General features: G+C 42.1%; 1 long non-coding RNA gene across 1 annotated transcript in view; it reads left to right on the top strand.

The window, feature by feature from the left end:
- The first annotated feature begins 467 nt into the window (after positions 1 to 467).
- LOC131378589 (uncharacterized) overlaps positions 468 to 16,925 on the top strand; it is a 31,165-nt gene continuing 14,707 nt past the window's right edge. Inside the window, exon 1 of the long non-coding RNA XR_009208066.1 lies at positions 468 to 575. This is a non-coding gene — a long non-coding RNA (uncharacterized LOC131378589). The remainder of the gene's footprint in view (positions 576 to 16,925) is intronic.

Raw genomic sequence — 16,925 nt, 5'->3', positions numbered from 1 at the left:
CCCCCAGGGCTGAAATGTCCCCTCAAGGAGGGATTGCAGCTCTGGGCACAGTGAACCCTCAGGAGTGGGGCTGTCCCCTCAGGACACAAGTGTACCCTCAGGGGCGTGACGTCCCCTCAGGACTCAGTGACCCCTCAGCGATGGGATGTACCCATAGGACACAGTGTCCCCTCAGGACACGGTGACCCTTGACGGGTGGCACGTCCCCTCAGGACACAATGACCTCTCAGAACACGACGACCCCTCAGGGCGTTCCCGCTCCCTCACGAAAGGCTCCGGGATTGCACAGAGCCCCCTAGCGGACGGGCGCGTCGCCGCCGCACGTGCGAGCCGCCGGCGGGCGGGCGGCGCATGCGCGGGGCGGGGCTGGCTCCGAGCGCGAGTGGGCGTGTCAGAGCGCGGCGCGCGCGGCCCTCCCTCCCTCCCTCCCCCCCGCCCCGACGGCCGCCACCGCCCCCGCCCCGCCCCCGCCCAGAAGATGGCGAGCCCGTGCGGGCGGCAGCAGTGCTCCATCCAGAGGCGCGGCGTCCGCCACCAGCTCGATTCGTGGCGACACAAGCTTATTCACTGTGTAGGTGAGGGACGGCGGCGCGGCTGGGAGGCCGGGCTGGGCCCCGCGGCGGCGGGAGGCTCCGCCGAAGCGGGGGCCGTGAGGCGAGCGGCGCCGCGGCCTGCGGGCCCGCCCCGCTCCCCCTCCCCGCTGGCCGCCGTGAGGCGCCGCGCCGGGGCGGGCCCCGCCCTGCGCCGAAGGGGGGGAGCCGGGAGGGGGGTCCTGCCCTGCCCTTTTGTGTGGCCCCTGTCAGCACCGCGCCCGCTCCTCCCCGCTCGGCGCGGCCCGGCCCGGCCGCGGCCCCTTCAAACTTGTTTACGGCGGGGCCGCGCCCGGCGGCGGGGAGCGGCCCACCTGTCACTGCCCAGGGGCGAGCCCGGGCCGGCCCGCCTGCCCCCGGCCCGGCGAGGCGGGAGGGAGCGAGGTCGCGGAGCCGGCGGGAGGAGCGGCGGGGGAGGCGGAAAGTTGTGGATCGCGGTGCCGGATTGACGCCGTGAATCCGGAGCGGGGCCGAGGGGTTAAAAGGATGTGTGATTGCTTTTCTATTCTCCCCCCACCTTTTTTTTTTTTTTTTTTTTTCCCCCTCCTCCTCTCCTTTGCGCATTTCTTGTTGGGTAGGCTCCTTGCAATCGAACGTTTGGGGTTTGGAAAAAGAAGTCCTTTTCATCTCGAGTAACTTTTTCCATTCAAAATACAGATTTTGACGTTTTCTCTTTCCTTAGTAAGAAATTGAGACCGTTTCTGTGGGTCCAAACATTCACATAAATGTCAGCTCTAGGCCAGTGTGTGTCACCAAAGAAAAAAGGTTTGAGGACAGTAGACTGTGAACTTGCAGAGTAATCTTAAAAACCCCTGTCCGGAACATTGGTATGTTTCATCTTGTTTGGCTTTCTGTTTCTAATTGAGCACAAATCCTCGTTTTATTTTTAAATATGCAAACATGGCCGTAATCTGCCAGTGACTGCTCAGCATAGGTAATCTGTAATAACAGTCACAGATTCACTTTAGTTCCTTGTGCGCGGAGTTAAACCTCTTATTGTCAGTTAGCTCAGCATCCCAGTTCATTATCAGGGATTTGAAACACCATTTTTGGTTACGCCAGGATGTGTAACTGCTGTGTATATTTTTGGCTTCATCTAAATGTTTAAATTTCTGTAACTAAAAGTGTGCTCTAGATGCTTGTTAACTTCAGATTAATTCAAGCAATTAATTTGTTTTATGCAGAAAGCAATGGAAGGGCAATATGTTACTGAGAAATTCACACTACACAGAAGTGCTGGGTTTTCTTTCCAACGAATAATTGATATTTCTAGAGTCAGTTTGTGAGATTTTATTTTGATTCTATCTCTGCTACATTTTATTCCACCTCTGCTTGAATCAGATTTATTTTACTTCTGTCTCCTTCTCTCAATTCCTCTTACCTCAAGCTGCTGAGGTTCAGCTGTTCTAGTCCTTTCTAAACTCCCTATTTGCAGCATGTCATATTGTCTTCCTCTCAGTCCCTGCTGCTCTAGCATTGGGTCCTTGAATCCTGCAGTGGAGCTGTCCTACTGCTTGGAGTTTAATTAGATAGCTGTGAGGAGTAAATTTGGATGGAAGAAAGAAGAAGGGAAAAAAAAAACCAAAAAGGACAGTTTCAAAGCTGCTGTTGACGATACTGTGTTGGGGTAAAATGCAAGAATTGTCTCTATTCATTGTGCTGCTCTTTGGGAAAATCCTGGGTAGCTAGAGAAGTTTATGTGTACAGATTCAAGGAAAGCACTACATTATTGAAGTTCTTAGCAACCCTAAGTGCTAAAACTTAAAACAAACACCCCACCTCCACCCCCATTAATACACACCCTGTTCCATTTCCCTAAAGCCGGTTAAATTGCCAGCTTCTGGTAAAGTTGCTTCCTCCCCTTGTCCCTTGCATGTCTCTTCCTCATACCTAGATTTGATACATTTTCTTCCTCCAAAAGATTTCCCTCTCTGAAAGTCCCTCTGTGTGTGTTTAACAAAGGATACTGAGAATGCTTTTAAGCGCAGAATTGACTGGGGTTTTTTTGGAGGTAAAGTACAAAACCATTTTTAAAAATAAAGTCCAAAGTGTAACAATGCTCTCTGACTTTTATCTTGATGACACTATGTCGTAAATAGTTTTAGCTTCAAAATAATCAACTTTATGAGGTTTCAGGACCTGTCTTGTTCCTAGTATGAGTCTTGCATAAATTGTTGGGTCATGTAAATGTGTTGATTGTTACCTTTTTTGTTTTCATATTTTTATAAAATTCTAAAAGGTTTATTGCACTTGCCCAGAGTCTCCAGCTGAATTATGTTAACCCCTTGCTCTAAAATATACCTGTCATCTTTTAAAGTAAATTTTGACAATTTTCCATGAGATTTGGAAGTAGACTGTTAGATTATGAAATGTTCTATTTCACCTTGGCTGTTTGTAGAAGCCTTTGAGAATTTTTTCCTCTAATAAACACTCTGCTTTCCAATATTTATGTATCAATAAGGGAAAATCTTTCTTGTACTAATCAGAAATACTCGTTCATATTTAGTTCTGAAAGGAAATAAGGTGTGTGGGATCTTCTGTGTTAACATAATTCCCTAAAAAGTCATTCTAATACCACACCATGTGGCATCCAGAAAAAATATACCTGTGGTTTGAACTAGTGCAATTATTTGGCAATAAAAATGGTCTAAGTAATTCACTTTCCCCTCTTGTTCCTTGCTTCTGCAGTTGGCTGCTCCTTTGGACTGTGGGTTCATGGCAATTTGTCAAACTAAGCTTGTGCTCTTAAGGGAGGAAAACCACAGAGGGGCTGACAGACCACCTGCCCACAAGGAGCTGTCCTAGCAGAAAGCATCTTTTGGAGGGAGTAGAATAATGGTACAGCTGGTATAGGTCCCTGCACTGGCTGGAAAATCAAGGTCAAGGAAATACCAGCACTAGCACGAGGGAAGAGCTTGAGAACACAAAGCTGGTGGCAAGGAAAAGGGTGAGAAGAAGGCAGCAAAGATACAGATAGCTTGAAGTGTCACGGAGTGTCAGAAGCATCATCTTTGGTTGTCCCAGTGTGGCTTTCTGTGGGAGACAACTCAGGGAACTGATCTGGCTGAAACCTTCCTTCATTGTCATGCATTTTGTGAGGAGGGAGATGGTGAGGCTGATGGAGCATAGATCTGTGAGCAGTTCTGTTGATCAGTGATGAAATTAAGGGAGCAGCATGCCGTGGCCTGGAGGTGGAAGGAAGTGTGGAGAAGGGGGTGTCTAAGCTCCCTTAGCAGGAGCTGTAATGGGGCTGTGGAACCACAGAGCAGGGGTAGCTGGGACTGGTACCTGGATCTTGATGCCCTGGGAGGACTTTGTAGAGACGCAGTGTGCCAGATGATAACTATTTGATGCTAACATATGTGTTCTCTGTACCAGTCTTCAGTGTTAACATCTTTATCAGTGGTCAAAAGTAGATACCTAGACACAAAGGCATGGGGTGATTTTAATTTTTTTTCCTTACAGCCTCTAATCATCTTGTGTTCAGACACTTGCTGAATTTTAACTGGTTGATGAGATTGGATCTGCTAAGGATTGAGGAGTTTGAGGAAGGAAGTAACCCACTGATCTCTGAAACCTCCTGACACCTTTTATACAGGCGGTTAATAGCACGGCAGTGCTGCGTGATCACTGGAGTAGTGTGAGGTGATCGCATGCATTTCTTCTAGCTGGTGATGCTTGGCCCTTTGTTAAATATTAGCTGTACTCTTGGAGACTCCCTGACTGAATTATGGTCTGTGTTGGGGGTGTGGGGGCAGGGAGGGAATGGTTCACTACTCTTCAGCTGTGATCCTAGTCTTGGGAGCAAAATGAGGATTTCAAGGGAAAACCTGTAACGTTCTCATAAAATTTCAAATCATCTTGAACTCTGCCAGCACTGAAATGCTGTTTAGCTGTTATGCTGTCAAAATAAGCTGTAGTAATTCCCCCCTTCTTTTTTTTTTGAGTTATTGTTGCTGATTAAATACTGCAACTTAAGTACCTGATCTTTCTGTTTAGTTGTATGGTGGTGGTCTTCTGTGACCTTCGATACTTAGGATTAAAAATGTGGAGTCTGAGGAAGAAATATGATACATCCGGAAGTGTTAGAATATAATAATAATCAAGAGAAGGTGTATAACAGTTGAATAATTCTGAAATCTTTATTACTTTTCTTATCTTGATTATGGCTCCAGTATAGCTCCAGCCTGTGTTTGTGATATGAAGTAGCTGCTGCTTCCAAACAGTTAGCTGTGTTATCTTGTTTTAGAAGTAGGCTCGAGTCTTCAAGTGTTTAACGTAGTTCTAGTTCAAAGGTCAGATTGTGTTTCTTTGTTCCAAAGTGAGAAAGCTTATTATAGCTGTGATGATGATGAAAAGTAATAATAAAAGGCAAGTTAAAGTTTAAATGTAGGGCTGTTCTAGACTGGTATTTGTTTTAGATACACCCCCAGCCTTGTCCCCAGCAAATGTGTGAGTGGTACTGTTTGCTTTATCTCAACCTGCTTGCAACGTAGCTGCAGCTTGTGGTTTCTTTTATTAATATAAATCCATTGTACAGCAATTTTACAGTATAGTAGCTGAAGGCTCATTCAAGAAGATCTGTTCTGTGCTCCGACATTTCTGTTTGTTTGCAGTGTGAATAGAGGGAAGAGGAATTACCCTTTTATTACAGAGTTATGCCAGGAAAAGATTGAAGCAACTATCATTTAAAAATAAAAATCCTTAGTTCAAAGGAATGAAATTTACAGTTCGATTTTTAGCTGTACTTTAAATGTACATGGAAGGATGGTGTGTGTCTGAAGAACAGTAGAAGTTGAACTGTGGGGAATGAATCTAGAATCTAGATCTGTTCCAAATACCTCTTTGAATTCACTACAAATCATTCTGAATTTGTCCTTGTTTCCCTTCTTGCATGCAAAGAATAACTTCTGTCCTTTCAGGGATGATGTCAATCAAACAAAAGCATACTCAAAAAAATTATTAATAATCACTTTGAGTTATACCAGCTTGAGATCTTCTTCTGATGCCTGTGACCTGAAATTTCACACTAGGCCTAATCATTTGGTTTTTTTCACATTTCAACAAAAACATATTTTAATTTGTGTGAGGTAATAACAATCTTTGCAAGGGGGAATGTTTCCTTCTTGGCATATGTTTGTCCTGCAGGAAGTACAGGCGTTTGGACTTTTAAACTAAGAAATAGTAACATTCACAATTCATCCGCTCTAATAGAACTTCCAAAATAAATTACAGTAATCCATTCCATGCATGTAGAAAACAGTAAAAATCCACCTAAACAAAATCTTTTTAGCATTTTTGTTGGAATGTATATATTACAGATTTACAGCTTTGTGGTGCAGTACCATTTTAAAAGAGTACCTGAAGGAGTGTTCCAGTTTTTTTCTTGATAGTTTGTGCCAGATGTTGATGGTAGTCCAAATGCTGTTATGTGTAGAAGTCCAGTAACTGCACTTTAATTAATAATGGGTGATAAAAAGTCCCAATTCCCATGCTTAGTTGCCTAAATCCTTATTGCGTGGTACTTTAGTGACTTGACAGTCTGCCATCCTAAGCTATTGTACATCCAGGCAAGTACTGTCGTGTATCTTTATGGGGTTTGGGGGCTTTGCTTGTTTTTGGTTTTGTTTGCTTGTTTGTTTTTGTCTGAGAACTTGTGTTCTTTCATTGCTATTGTAAAATCACAATGAGAATACTTCCTAGAAGTCAGTTTAGGCAAAGTTTGAGGAAAACAGGCATTTAATAGGGTTAGAGAAAATCAGCCCTGTCTTACATTTTGGGGCAGAGCAAATACTATTGCAGTATTTTACAGGAGACTTTCCAATCCTCTTCCTCACCCTTCTATGCATGCATGTTTTCATTCTTAAGAGGATGAGGTTTTGGTTCTCAAAGGTTGCTGGGATGGGTATTTATAACTCTCTGAGAAACACAAAGCTTTTGGGATTTTCTGAGGGCCAAGTTGGATGTGGTGGGATGGCCTGAGCCAATTTAGGGTTTGCCTCTGGCTAGGGCGCTAGGGCTTATTTTTACTAAACTGACAGAAGTCTGCAAAACCAGCTAATCTTCTGGTGATGTGCAGTAACCTGAGTCATCCTTCCTGGGAATGAGATGATCAGGAGAGCTCATCTGAATGGATCACATGGGATGGGATCACATCTGTGGGGGGAAGGGAAGTAGGTAGAATAGTCTATTCCAAAGGCACGGAGTCTTCTAGTTTGTATCTTGTTTCTTGTAACCATGCTACAGACTGTGGTTATGTTTGACAGTAGTGCTGTCTAAACTGGCTTAAATAGTCCCCTCTGTTCAAGCACAACTATGTGTGGCAGCAGCTTGGTGAATCAGTTCCCTGACTAGACCTGGCTGGAAAACAATTTCTTTTTCTTTTTTTTTTTTTTTTCTTTTTGTCCTACAACATCTGCGGAGGAAGAGGAGGCAGAGAATGAGGAGTTGAGACTATTCAACTGGTATTGTCACGTGTGCAAAAATAAATCTTTGACTGAGTAGGTGTTAATTTTTGTGTGCTTCACTGCAGAAGCAGGAAGATTGAAGCAATCTCCCTCTTCATGCTCTCTCCCAGATAATGAACTGTGGGCTTTGCTTTCCTAACCAGTTCCACTTTAATAAGTTGCAGCTTTATACCTCCTCTCCCATATCTCTGCAGGCCCCTGGGGTTTCTCATTTCTCTCTGATAAATCTATGTGGCCATTTTGGCAAATGAAAGTTCAGCTTCTTTCTTTTTCTCTTGAAGAATGTGTTACTTTTATTTCTCTGGATATCTTTAAGTAATTTACCTTTTTCATCAGATTTAGTTCACCTTTTATGTTGTGTGTAGTATCACATGCTCTTTATGGTGAGACGACAAAAAAATTGAACTCTCTAAGTAGGAGATTTGAGTTACACATCAATGTTGCTGACACATTAAAGATGAAGTAGAGGTTATGGTTTTGCAACCTTTCTGCAGGACACCAGTTCCTCTGCGGTAAAATGGCTATTAGATGATGTCTCCATCTGTTTTTTCCACTCTTCTTACAGAGAGGAGAAAGGATGGTACTCCTCTTGCATTTTCTAGGAGGGGTGGCAAAGTGACTACACAGGGAAGACTTGCAGGAAGACAAAGGATGTCCCTTATGCCCTGAGGACCATGATATTTTATGGGAGGGAGTAAAGGGGGAGAAAAGAGGATGGGACAAGAGCCTAGTATTCATTAACAAAGGAAGCTTTCAGAAGCTGAATCCAGCAGTGTGGAAAGATATCAGAGGCCACCAGACAATCTTAACTCTTGAGCTGAGTATACTAATGAAAACTTTCCTAGTTGTCTTTGATTGCTTTTTGCATACACCTATAGTACAGCTGTGTCAGTGTGTAACTGGAGAGGTGAGTCCATCTGATGTCCTTTGCCCTCTGCTGCTGCAGGGGTAGTGGTTGTTTTGAAAATGGAGTGACTGCCAGAATAGGAAGAGGAACAGATAGTCAAGAGTCAGAGTTCTTAATTTCTTAATTTCTTTTCTTTTCTTGTTGGTTGCCCTAACAAAAGGATGTGAAAGCTTCAGCCCACAGCCTGTAATTCCCCACTCTGTTACTTCATGGCCAGTCCTTAGCGCTGAGGCTCCTTGCCCTGTGCTCCTGTGCTTGTTGGGGTGTCTGTGATGAATCTGTAGCAATGTGCTGTTTGGTTCCCTTTGCTGCTGTGCTTGTCACAGGAGGCAGCTTGCTATGTTACCTGTGTAATAAACTTTTGAGTCCAGCCTCCAGTCTTGCAAGGACAAGCTAGTCCTGCAGCTGTTAAACTCCACAGTGATTCATGTACACAAAGCTCTTTGGTGGTCTGCTTGTGCTTAATGTGTAGGCTAGCGTGTAGGTCAGTTTTGAAACTTTGTCACAGATTAGTCAGAGTAATGGAATAATGTGCTTGTGCACTTCAGATGGGGAGTTTTGTGATCAGAACAGTCCTCTCAGCCTTGTGTCCTTGTGCTTCTAGAGAAGTATTTTTGTGTATTTGAATGCAGAAAGTGGATTTCCTTTGGTTTAAACAGCAACCTGGCTTACTTCTTGCCTTCTTTGAGAGTTATTTGTTCCTCATTGAACCTCATGAACTAGTTGAAGATAAGCTAATTGAGACCTTTGTCTCAAATTTGGTCATTGCCTGGGTTAAGATTTTGTCATTGTGGCAAAAACTAGGAGAGCTACTGTCTAGGTGATGCTTTATCATGGTCTTTAGATCATATATTTAGATGTGTTTCTGAAGGTTGGCTATTGTATCCTTTGCATAAATGAAAATTTTTGCAGAATTGGATGCTTAACTTCCATTTTGCTCTGCAAAAGCAGAAGAATAGGAAAGCATGGAGGTCTGTTTCTGATCTAAACAAACTTAAAAGCAATCTTAAAGTGGTGATTCCATTTACATCCTTCAGAACAGGAGGAGTATTGCTACCTTATCCCCAGCTTTCTCTGCTATTTTAAAGTAATGAGTGAAACTTAAGCTTATATGATACCAGAATCTCTCTTCTGGGGTTTCTCTCAAGGGTCTTACTTTTATCTTAGGGAGAAAAAAACATCTTGACAGTGTTCACTTTCAAATGAGCTGTGAAAAAACTTATCTTAAAAAAAACCCTACTGCACCTGTGTGTCAGTGATCATTTCTTGATCTAACTGTCCTCCTTGCTAAGTAATAGGAGTGTTCCTTGCTGGTTTTAAATGTCCTTTGGAAAAGTTGTGCTCTTACTCAACTGGAAATGGAAAGTTTCAGTGACCTTAGTGGTTATTCTTTATCTGCGTGCTGTACCTCACTATCTTTCAAAATATTACAAGATTGAGAAAAGGATGAAGACATGTGAGGGAAAAACTAAGTGTGAAGTGTTAGTTATGTGTAGGTTTAGATGAGTATCCGTGTTGCACGATGTGTTGTATTAGAGAAGTTCACTGAGTCTTTGTCAAAATGAAGTGTCAGAGTCTCTTGGAGGGGGGAAAAGTATTTTTTTCCCTGAAATATTTCCCATTAATGTTTTGTTTATTCTAACTTATACTTTGTGGGCAAAATTGTATCAAGTATAACACTAAATGTGGTATTTCTGGATAAGTGCCTAACTACTGCCCACACATTTCTCTTGGTTTTTTATACTTTTCTGTCATCCTTGTCAATCCTGTGCATTCATACAAAATAAGGAAAATGTAATCATCTGGAACTGTGCGGTAAGATGCTATGAGAACCTAGTTCTTGGATCTTACAGGAGTATTTTTGTAAATTCACAAAATCTAATGCCTTAGTCTTGCTTCTGCAGTTTGCCTTGAGCGATGTGCAGTCATTTGGGAATGAATGGCTTTAGTGCTCAGTTGACATAGGCCATGCAGAGGTCCATTTTGCATATGATCTTTTGAATTCAGCAGGGGTGCTGCATTTATTTCTTGAAAAAGCTTAAACCATTGAGAGAAGAACTGTGCTTTGCCAGGGCTCTCTTAAATCAGTGTTTTTCAATCTGAAGTTGGCAAGAAGCAACTGTGGAAAAACAAGGCTATTGCCAGTAGTTTAAATTGTGTGGGGGTTTTATGCTTTTCAGGATTTCACAATTTGAAAATTACTGCTCTAAATTATTTGTAAATGAGGGCTCTTTTTCCTTTCCAAAGTGGCTGTAGGTGTTAAGGAGTATGAGCTGATGCTTAGTGATCCATTAGATTAGGATTGATTTTTATCTTTGCTTCCTCTTCTCATACTTTGCTATTTAAAAGTATATTTTATCCTAAAATGGATATCGTGGAGGATACTAAGTCTGGAAAACTTCAACTTGAAAGCTGACTTCTGAAAAAAGGTTAGAGTGGTGTTAAGTAGGTCTGTTTACAGAACTGCACTCTGTGAATGTAGAGCTTCTGTATTTTCCCTTCCAAGAATGTTGGTATGAAGGCCAAACCCCTGGCAGTTTGTGTTAGATCTGAAGATTTTATTGCATTCCTCCATTATGTGGTTGTAAAAGGAACTTTAAATATGCAGGCTTGAGCATAAACTGATGTAGTTTCCACGCAGTGCATTGGCAGATGCCCTGAAACAACAGGTAAACCACCTTTCGGGTCTCAAGAGGACATGGATTTATTTATTTTAATGACTATAAGACATTTGAAGTATGGGATAGACGCTAAGCTGTTTGCTAATCCCTTGGGGCGCTGCTTTTCTGGGTATCAAAACCCAAATAGTCTCCATCCTGACCACTGTCCATCTGACTCTTGCTAGAACCATAACTGAGGTCACAGTTTGAGCATGCAAACAGAACAAAATGGAATAGAGTTCAGAGGTTACTCTGCTCAACAAGTTACTCAGTTTTAAAATAGATTAAAAATTGACTTCATAAATTAAAGATGTTGCAGAAGTATAGTTGACTTTGCCATGGAGGCTGCACTTGTTTCCTATGACAGATTGGTTCTTGTTCCTAAATCATCTGTTTGCCTGTGACTAATCTTGAATTTGTATCTTTCTACTGTGTGTACTTCGAAGTGAATTCTGTGGTCCAAATAAGAACAGCAGACAAGGCTTTGCAGTTTCTCAACCCCTTGTAGCCCAAGGACTGCTCCTGGCCCTAGGATAGGAAATTCCTTAGGCAGCTTGGTATATAATGGGAGGTGCTTAAGAGGAAGGCATGTATCAAGAAGTCGATCGCAGCTGCTTTGGTCTATACTTACTGGCATGGTGATGAACTTTAGCAGTTAAATGCACTTGTGATGACACCTCACAAACTTCAGAAAGTAAGCAGTTATTTTTGGAAACTTTTATCCCCTCAGGACTAAAACTACTAAACCTACTTAAAAAAAAAAGTCTATGCAAAAACACTTTTTCCCAAGAAATCGGCACCTTCTGCTTATCCTGTTTGTGGGCATTTCAGCATCCCAACCCTATATCCCTCTTGATGTTCCTTCTTGTCTGTCTTTCTGTTGTCTGAAAGTTGGAGGGCTTTCCATTGCTGTAAGGGCAGAAGAATTTCCCATTCAGTTAGGAGAAAGAGATAAGCAATTCTCTGATCTCATCCTTAAGGCCGATGGATCTTTGCTCTCAGCATGCCATGGTGCTGCCTGGAGGGGGGGGTGGGTCTTCATGATTCTGCTGGTAAGCAGCAAACCGAGCTAACTTCTGAGTTAGTTTGTACTAGCAGATTTGAAGGGTTAAGAGTGCTGAATTTATTGTGCAGTTTTGAGATTGTTGGTGGTGTCAAAAATTTCTTTAATAAATAAATGAATCGTGCTCTGAACACTGGTTTGCTGCCCCATAGTTTTGCTGGCATAGCTCTGTTTGGTCTGTTTTTAAGTTGGGTTGTGAAGGCAAGGTTTAATAAGCCTTGAATCTAATGAGAAGTCACAGGTTAGTGTGAACAGAGGCTATGGGACCTTAGTTGTGAGTGGGCCAGAAGGAGAGCCGTGGATGTGGGTGTATGGAGGAATCCCTGAAAGGGGTGTCCTTGCCTCTGAGCTAGGAACCGTCTGTTCTCAGTGGCAGCGAAAGGACACCAGTGCCTGCTGGAGCACCTTGTGGTTAAATGTGACAAGTGAGGCTCTCCTGAGGACTAATTCCTGCTTTCTGTCACTGTGGCAGCCAGTGTGCAAACGTGCTTGGGCTGTCGTGCAATAACTGCCTCACCCTCTGCTGTCAGTCCATGCTCATGTAGGGCTGGGGTCTAAAGCAGCTTGCGTCAGGTGGTCTTAAGAAACTTATCTCTTGTTTCAGATGATATCACAGAAGGTCATAAGCTTACTCTTGTTTTCAAAATGACACGTAAAATACTTGGCTGTGGGCTTTCGAACTCCTTGGTAAGGCATTCTTTAACTCGGGTGGCTCCTCCCTGTTCGTTCCTTTTGAGGGGAGGAAGAGATGAAAATGAGCTAACAGGACATCATAGCATTGAAATATCCCAAAAGTTTTTCTTCTTGGAACCAGTGAAGGAAAACGAATATATACTCAAAACTAGGTCTCTCAGATTTAGCATAAATTAAGGTCAAACTTCACAAAGAATGCTTTTAGAAAAGGAGATAATGAGCTTTAATACCTATGTAAAGACTAAACTCTTCCAAATACATCTTAAAGCGTTTTTGGGGATTGGGCAAAATATTTCCCACTATAGAGAAAAAACAGTTTCAGGTACTAACTACCTGATCTTCCTATCAAAGAGAAAAGAATATTCTTTGAAGCTTTTGCTTGTTAAAGTTTTAATGTGAAACTTGAGGGCACAGTGTTTGGGTAATGCACTGGTGGGAGAAGGTAGCCCGGTTCTGGTGGGTTTGTTTTGGTTTTTTGTTTGTTTGGTTGGGGTTTTCAATTTTGTTTGGCTTTGGTTTTGTTGTTTTAAGCTTAAAAATCAAATGGAAGTCACTATGAAAAAGCTAATCTAAAAACATACTATTTTCAGTTGAAGAGTTAAAGGTTAGGACAGCATAGGGGTCTGCCTAGATAGGTTCTCTGAATCTTTTTTTTAAAGAAAAGTAACCAAAAATGGTCCTCAAGAATATCTAATAAGATTACTTTTGGCTTTTGAGTCATGAGTTATTCTTTGTCCAGAATTTAGTTAAACATTATGCTATTTTTTAGACTGTATTGCATGACATTAAACAAGTTTCTAGAGGGTCCAATTTTTGAAAAGGCATGAAATTACTCTCTTTGTGATATCACTGTTTTGGTGAAAAATATGGAAATGTCTTGATTATGGTTTATATACCCTAAAAGTTATATTTAATGTTTGTAGAAGATGCTATAGGAAATATTAAGTAGACTTTTGTCCTTTTTAAAATAAAGGAGAAGTTATGCTAGAGTAACTGTGATAAAGCATTTCACCCTGATTTTGAAGAAACTTCAAGCCCACATTATGGACTGTGCCAAACTGCAACTCTGTGTTGCATCTAGAGTAGGTACAGGTTTGGGCAGTAACTCTTACCATCTTTTCTGAGAAATCATGTTTACGTGCCTTTTAACCTAAATGAACAGTATGGGAGAGTATAGTTGTTTAGTGCTGACCAATGTATAAGATTATTCAGGAAAGATTTTGGTTCCACCACAGGTAAACAGAATACATGTCCAAGGGATGCATAACAGTAATAGTGAATTTCCTTAGAAGAACACAGTTCATGGTTTCACAGCAGTTTTTACTCTCATAGGTTTAAAATGCCGCAGGAGAAGGGTGATCATACCACCCCCTTTGTGCCGCTGCCCTCACTTTGTGTAAATGCGTGCTGGGCTGGATCAGGAAACTGATCCCTGAACCATCTTGTCGTGTTACTGTGCAAATGCGAGATGAGTGAGCATCTGGGGGGGTGGGGAGGATGAGTCGGATCAGCTCTTTCAGTGGAGAGGTGGATTTATCATGGATTAAAGTGCCAGGTGATCAGTAATCATAGCTTCAAAACATTGAAGACATGCTGCGGAGTGAACTTCACTGTTTCAGGAACCTTCAGTTTGCAGTAATCTGTCTTCTAGTGATTTGGGACAAGTGAATTTTGGAATTTTGTGTTTTCTTACTCTGCTTCTCATAGTTAACAATTTTTGTGCAGTATATTTTGCAATCCTACATTTGGCATGCACATGCATTTTACCGCTGTTTAATTTTTATCATGCTTCTTTAATGCATTTGAATCAGGCAAGCCTCATTCTATTCCTGATGCTGCCTTGCTAGTCAGCGTGCCTCAAGTTGCAATAAGTTTTGAGTAGATAAAGGTCTTTATCCAATATGTTTTTCATAAAATTAACAGGAAGTTACAGAGAAACTGATGCTGTAATGGGGGCATTAGGGTCATCGCTAGTTAGCAAAAAAGTGGTTTTCAGGGATGAAACCAGCTGAATCTATCTTTGTATCCCCTAGTAGTTGTTATCATAGGTATTTCCTTGCTCTGGTTCCTATGATATGATGATAGTCTAAAATCTCCTTTTGAACTTGCGTCAACAGACTTTGGGATGTTGGCTTAAAGGAAGGGATTCTCTTTACCTCTTCGAGTAATCTGCATATTCAGTCTTTAACAAAATGGTGACAACCTCTGCTAGGGTACCTTACAGCTTAGGTTTATGATACCACCTGGGGAGATGGGCCAGTGCTGAAACAGCTTGTTAGGGTTCTCCCAAAGAGCAGGAGCAGTGGATTTCTAGCCATGGGAACCTCCTGAACCTCAACCCCTCATTACACCAGACTTCAAAGCATTCTTGGTCTAGTGCAGTATCTTCCATTTTCCGAGAAAACAGTCCCTACCACAGAGGGATGCATAGGTTTGGATTGGGCTTTTTATGTGGTCAGCCAGTCGGGGGCATATTCAGCATGATTACTGGTTTCGGGATTTTGTATTAAGACAAGGTTTAAAGTTGTCATAGGGCTTGCTTCTAAACAGGAGTCATTAGGTAGAAAAAACAGGTAGAGCTAAGGGCAGCTGGCACTTGTGCCGAGTTCATCTGAGATTCATCAGCCAGCAACTCCTGATGGCTGACCAAGAAGTATGGCAAGGGCTGTGTCAGACCAGCTCTGCGTTCACAAGAGCGAGCTGGAGTAAGAACCACTCCCAAATAACACCTGTCTGCTCATTTGGCAATAGGTCCCATTGCCTTCCATATGAGCTGCATGATCTGTGTGGTGGCCTCTTCTGCAGGAGTATGAGTCTGTCCTGCTCCTCTGTGTCTCACTTGTTCTCTGCAGCACACTGTGCCAAAACCTATGGACCACAGAGTACTGTTGACTCTGTCTCCTTTCTGTTCTAAAAGGCCTTGACTTTCCAGCATCTTCACTGTAACAAGCATCTCTCATGTTTTTCACTTGCAAGGAGTCCAGTGCAGTTACATGTCTGACAAACTGGAGAAATGACATGCTGTTGTTTAACAGACTTTTAAGCAGCAGCTACGCTTCTAGTTCTGGAAAGAGGTTTTCCGTGATTTGATGGCCATGCTTTTCATTATGGCATTGTTTAAGGCAACTCCTTGTGTTGCCACTTGCACTTTTGCCCTTATCGGAATTGGGATTCTGGGCTAGTTAAACCTTTGTCTTAACCCTGAACAGTCATTCTCAGGCAAGGTGAACTTGTAGAAGTTGCTGCTTAAAAAAAGAGAGAAGTGAGGGGAGAGTGTGCAAAACCACTTATCCTTTCTGCAGTCTCATGAACTTCTACCGGAGTAACTGATGCAGTGTAGGAGTAGGAATGACTGATGGAGTAGGGAAGGAAAGGGCTGCAAAACCTGCTGTTGCTACTGCTCAGGAGACTGTGCTTTGAATCTGTAGGCTTGATTGGAATTTGCCTCTATGAATCTTGCCTCATGCTAGCGCTGATCTTTTAAAAGGGGCTAAAGATTACAGAGATACTTTACCAGTGTCCTCTGGTGCAAAAAGCAGAGAATAATTTTTGTTACGTCTGAAGCCTTGCATCTTCCTGAAATGCACTGAGTTCTTCAATGAGATTGTGATTCTTGGTTCTGTACTGTCTTTATAGTTTGAATTAATTTAAAACCCAAGCTGCATTTCATGTGCCTTTGGCTTGAGGGATACCTGGCAACAAGTTTAAATCTCCATTGAAATATGCAGGGCTAACCAGTTTCTGTCAAAGATGAGGCAAACTGGTAGGAGCTGTTTTGTTCTTTCCATCACACCACAGGCAGCAGCTGAAGATGTGCATAGGGTGACTTATTTCAGAAATCACATAGCTTAGCAGTTGTCAGGAGAAGGGAAAACCTTCAGTCTCTTGTTTGTTTGTGATGATGGGATGCGTAAACGGAGCATGAGTCTCCATACTGGAGCTTCACCTAATATTCAGCAGCATGATAGGCAGAAAGATGGCTTCTGGTAAAATGTTGGACATTTTACCTTTTGGTTTAGGGTGTTTTTTTAATTATTATTATTATTTTAATGTTATTTGTTTGTTTTTTCTGTGGGCTGCCATGAATATAAAGCATCTACACAGTTGCCTTATGGAACCATTGTTACTGAGAGAAACAAATTCTGTAAAATTAGCTTGTTCTGTTAATTTGGGAATGAATCAGAGTAAATGATTCTTAGTTTGTGCCTAGAAATATTTCTTGGAAACAAAGGCTTGACAATCCTTGAAGATGTATGCTGGTTACTTTAACTTTTACATTTACATTTGTCTGCTGTGGGTGGGGATCCTCTTGTAGCCTTTCTAAAGGCAGAGTCCATGCTTTCTTCCTGTTATCTTTGCTATTAAAGCTGGATAGTGCTGACATCTGCCTTGATGGATGAGTGGATGTCATTCTTGGGAGAAGTAAATTTAAGGCAAAAAGTAAATGGTGAAGGTTCGTTGGGTTTGTGTGGGTTGTGTTTTTTTTGGTGTGGTTTTTTTTTTTTTTTTTTTTTTTTTTTTTTTTTTTTTTTTTTTTTTTTTTTT

This window comes from Hirundo rustica, chromosome 8, assembly GCF_015227805.2.
Source record: "Hirundo rustica isolate bHirRus1 chromosome 8, bHirRus1.pri.v3, whole genome shotgun sequence".
NCBI classification, from domain to species: domain Eukaryota; kingdom Metazoa; phylum Chordata; class Aves; order Passeriformes; family Hirundinidae; genus Hirundo; species Hirundo rustica.
Note: the sequence above shows the minus strand (reverse complement) of the source record. Positions and strands in the feature narration are given on the sequence as shown.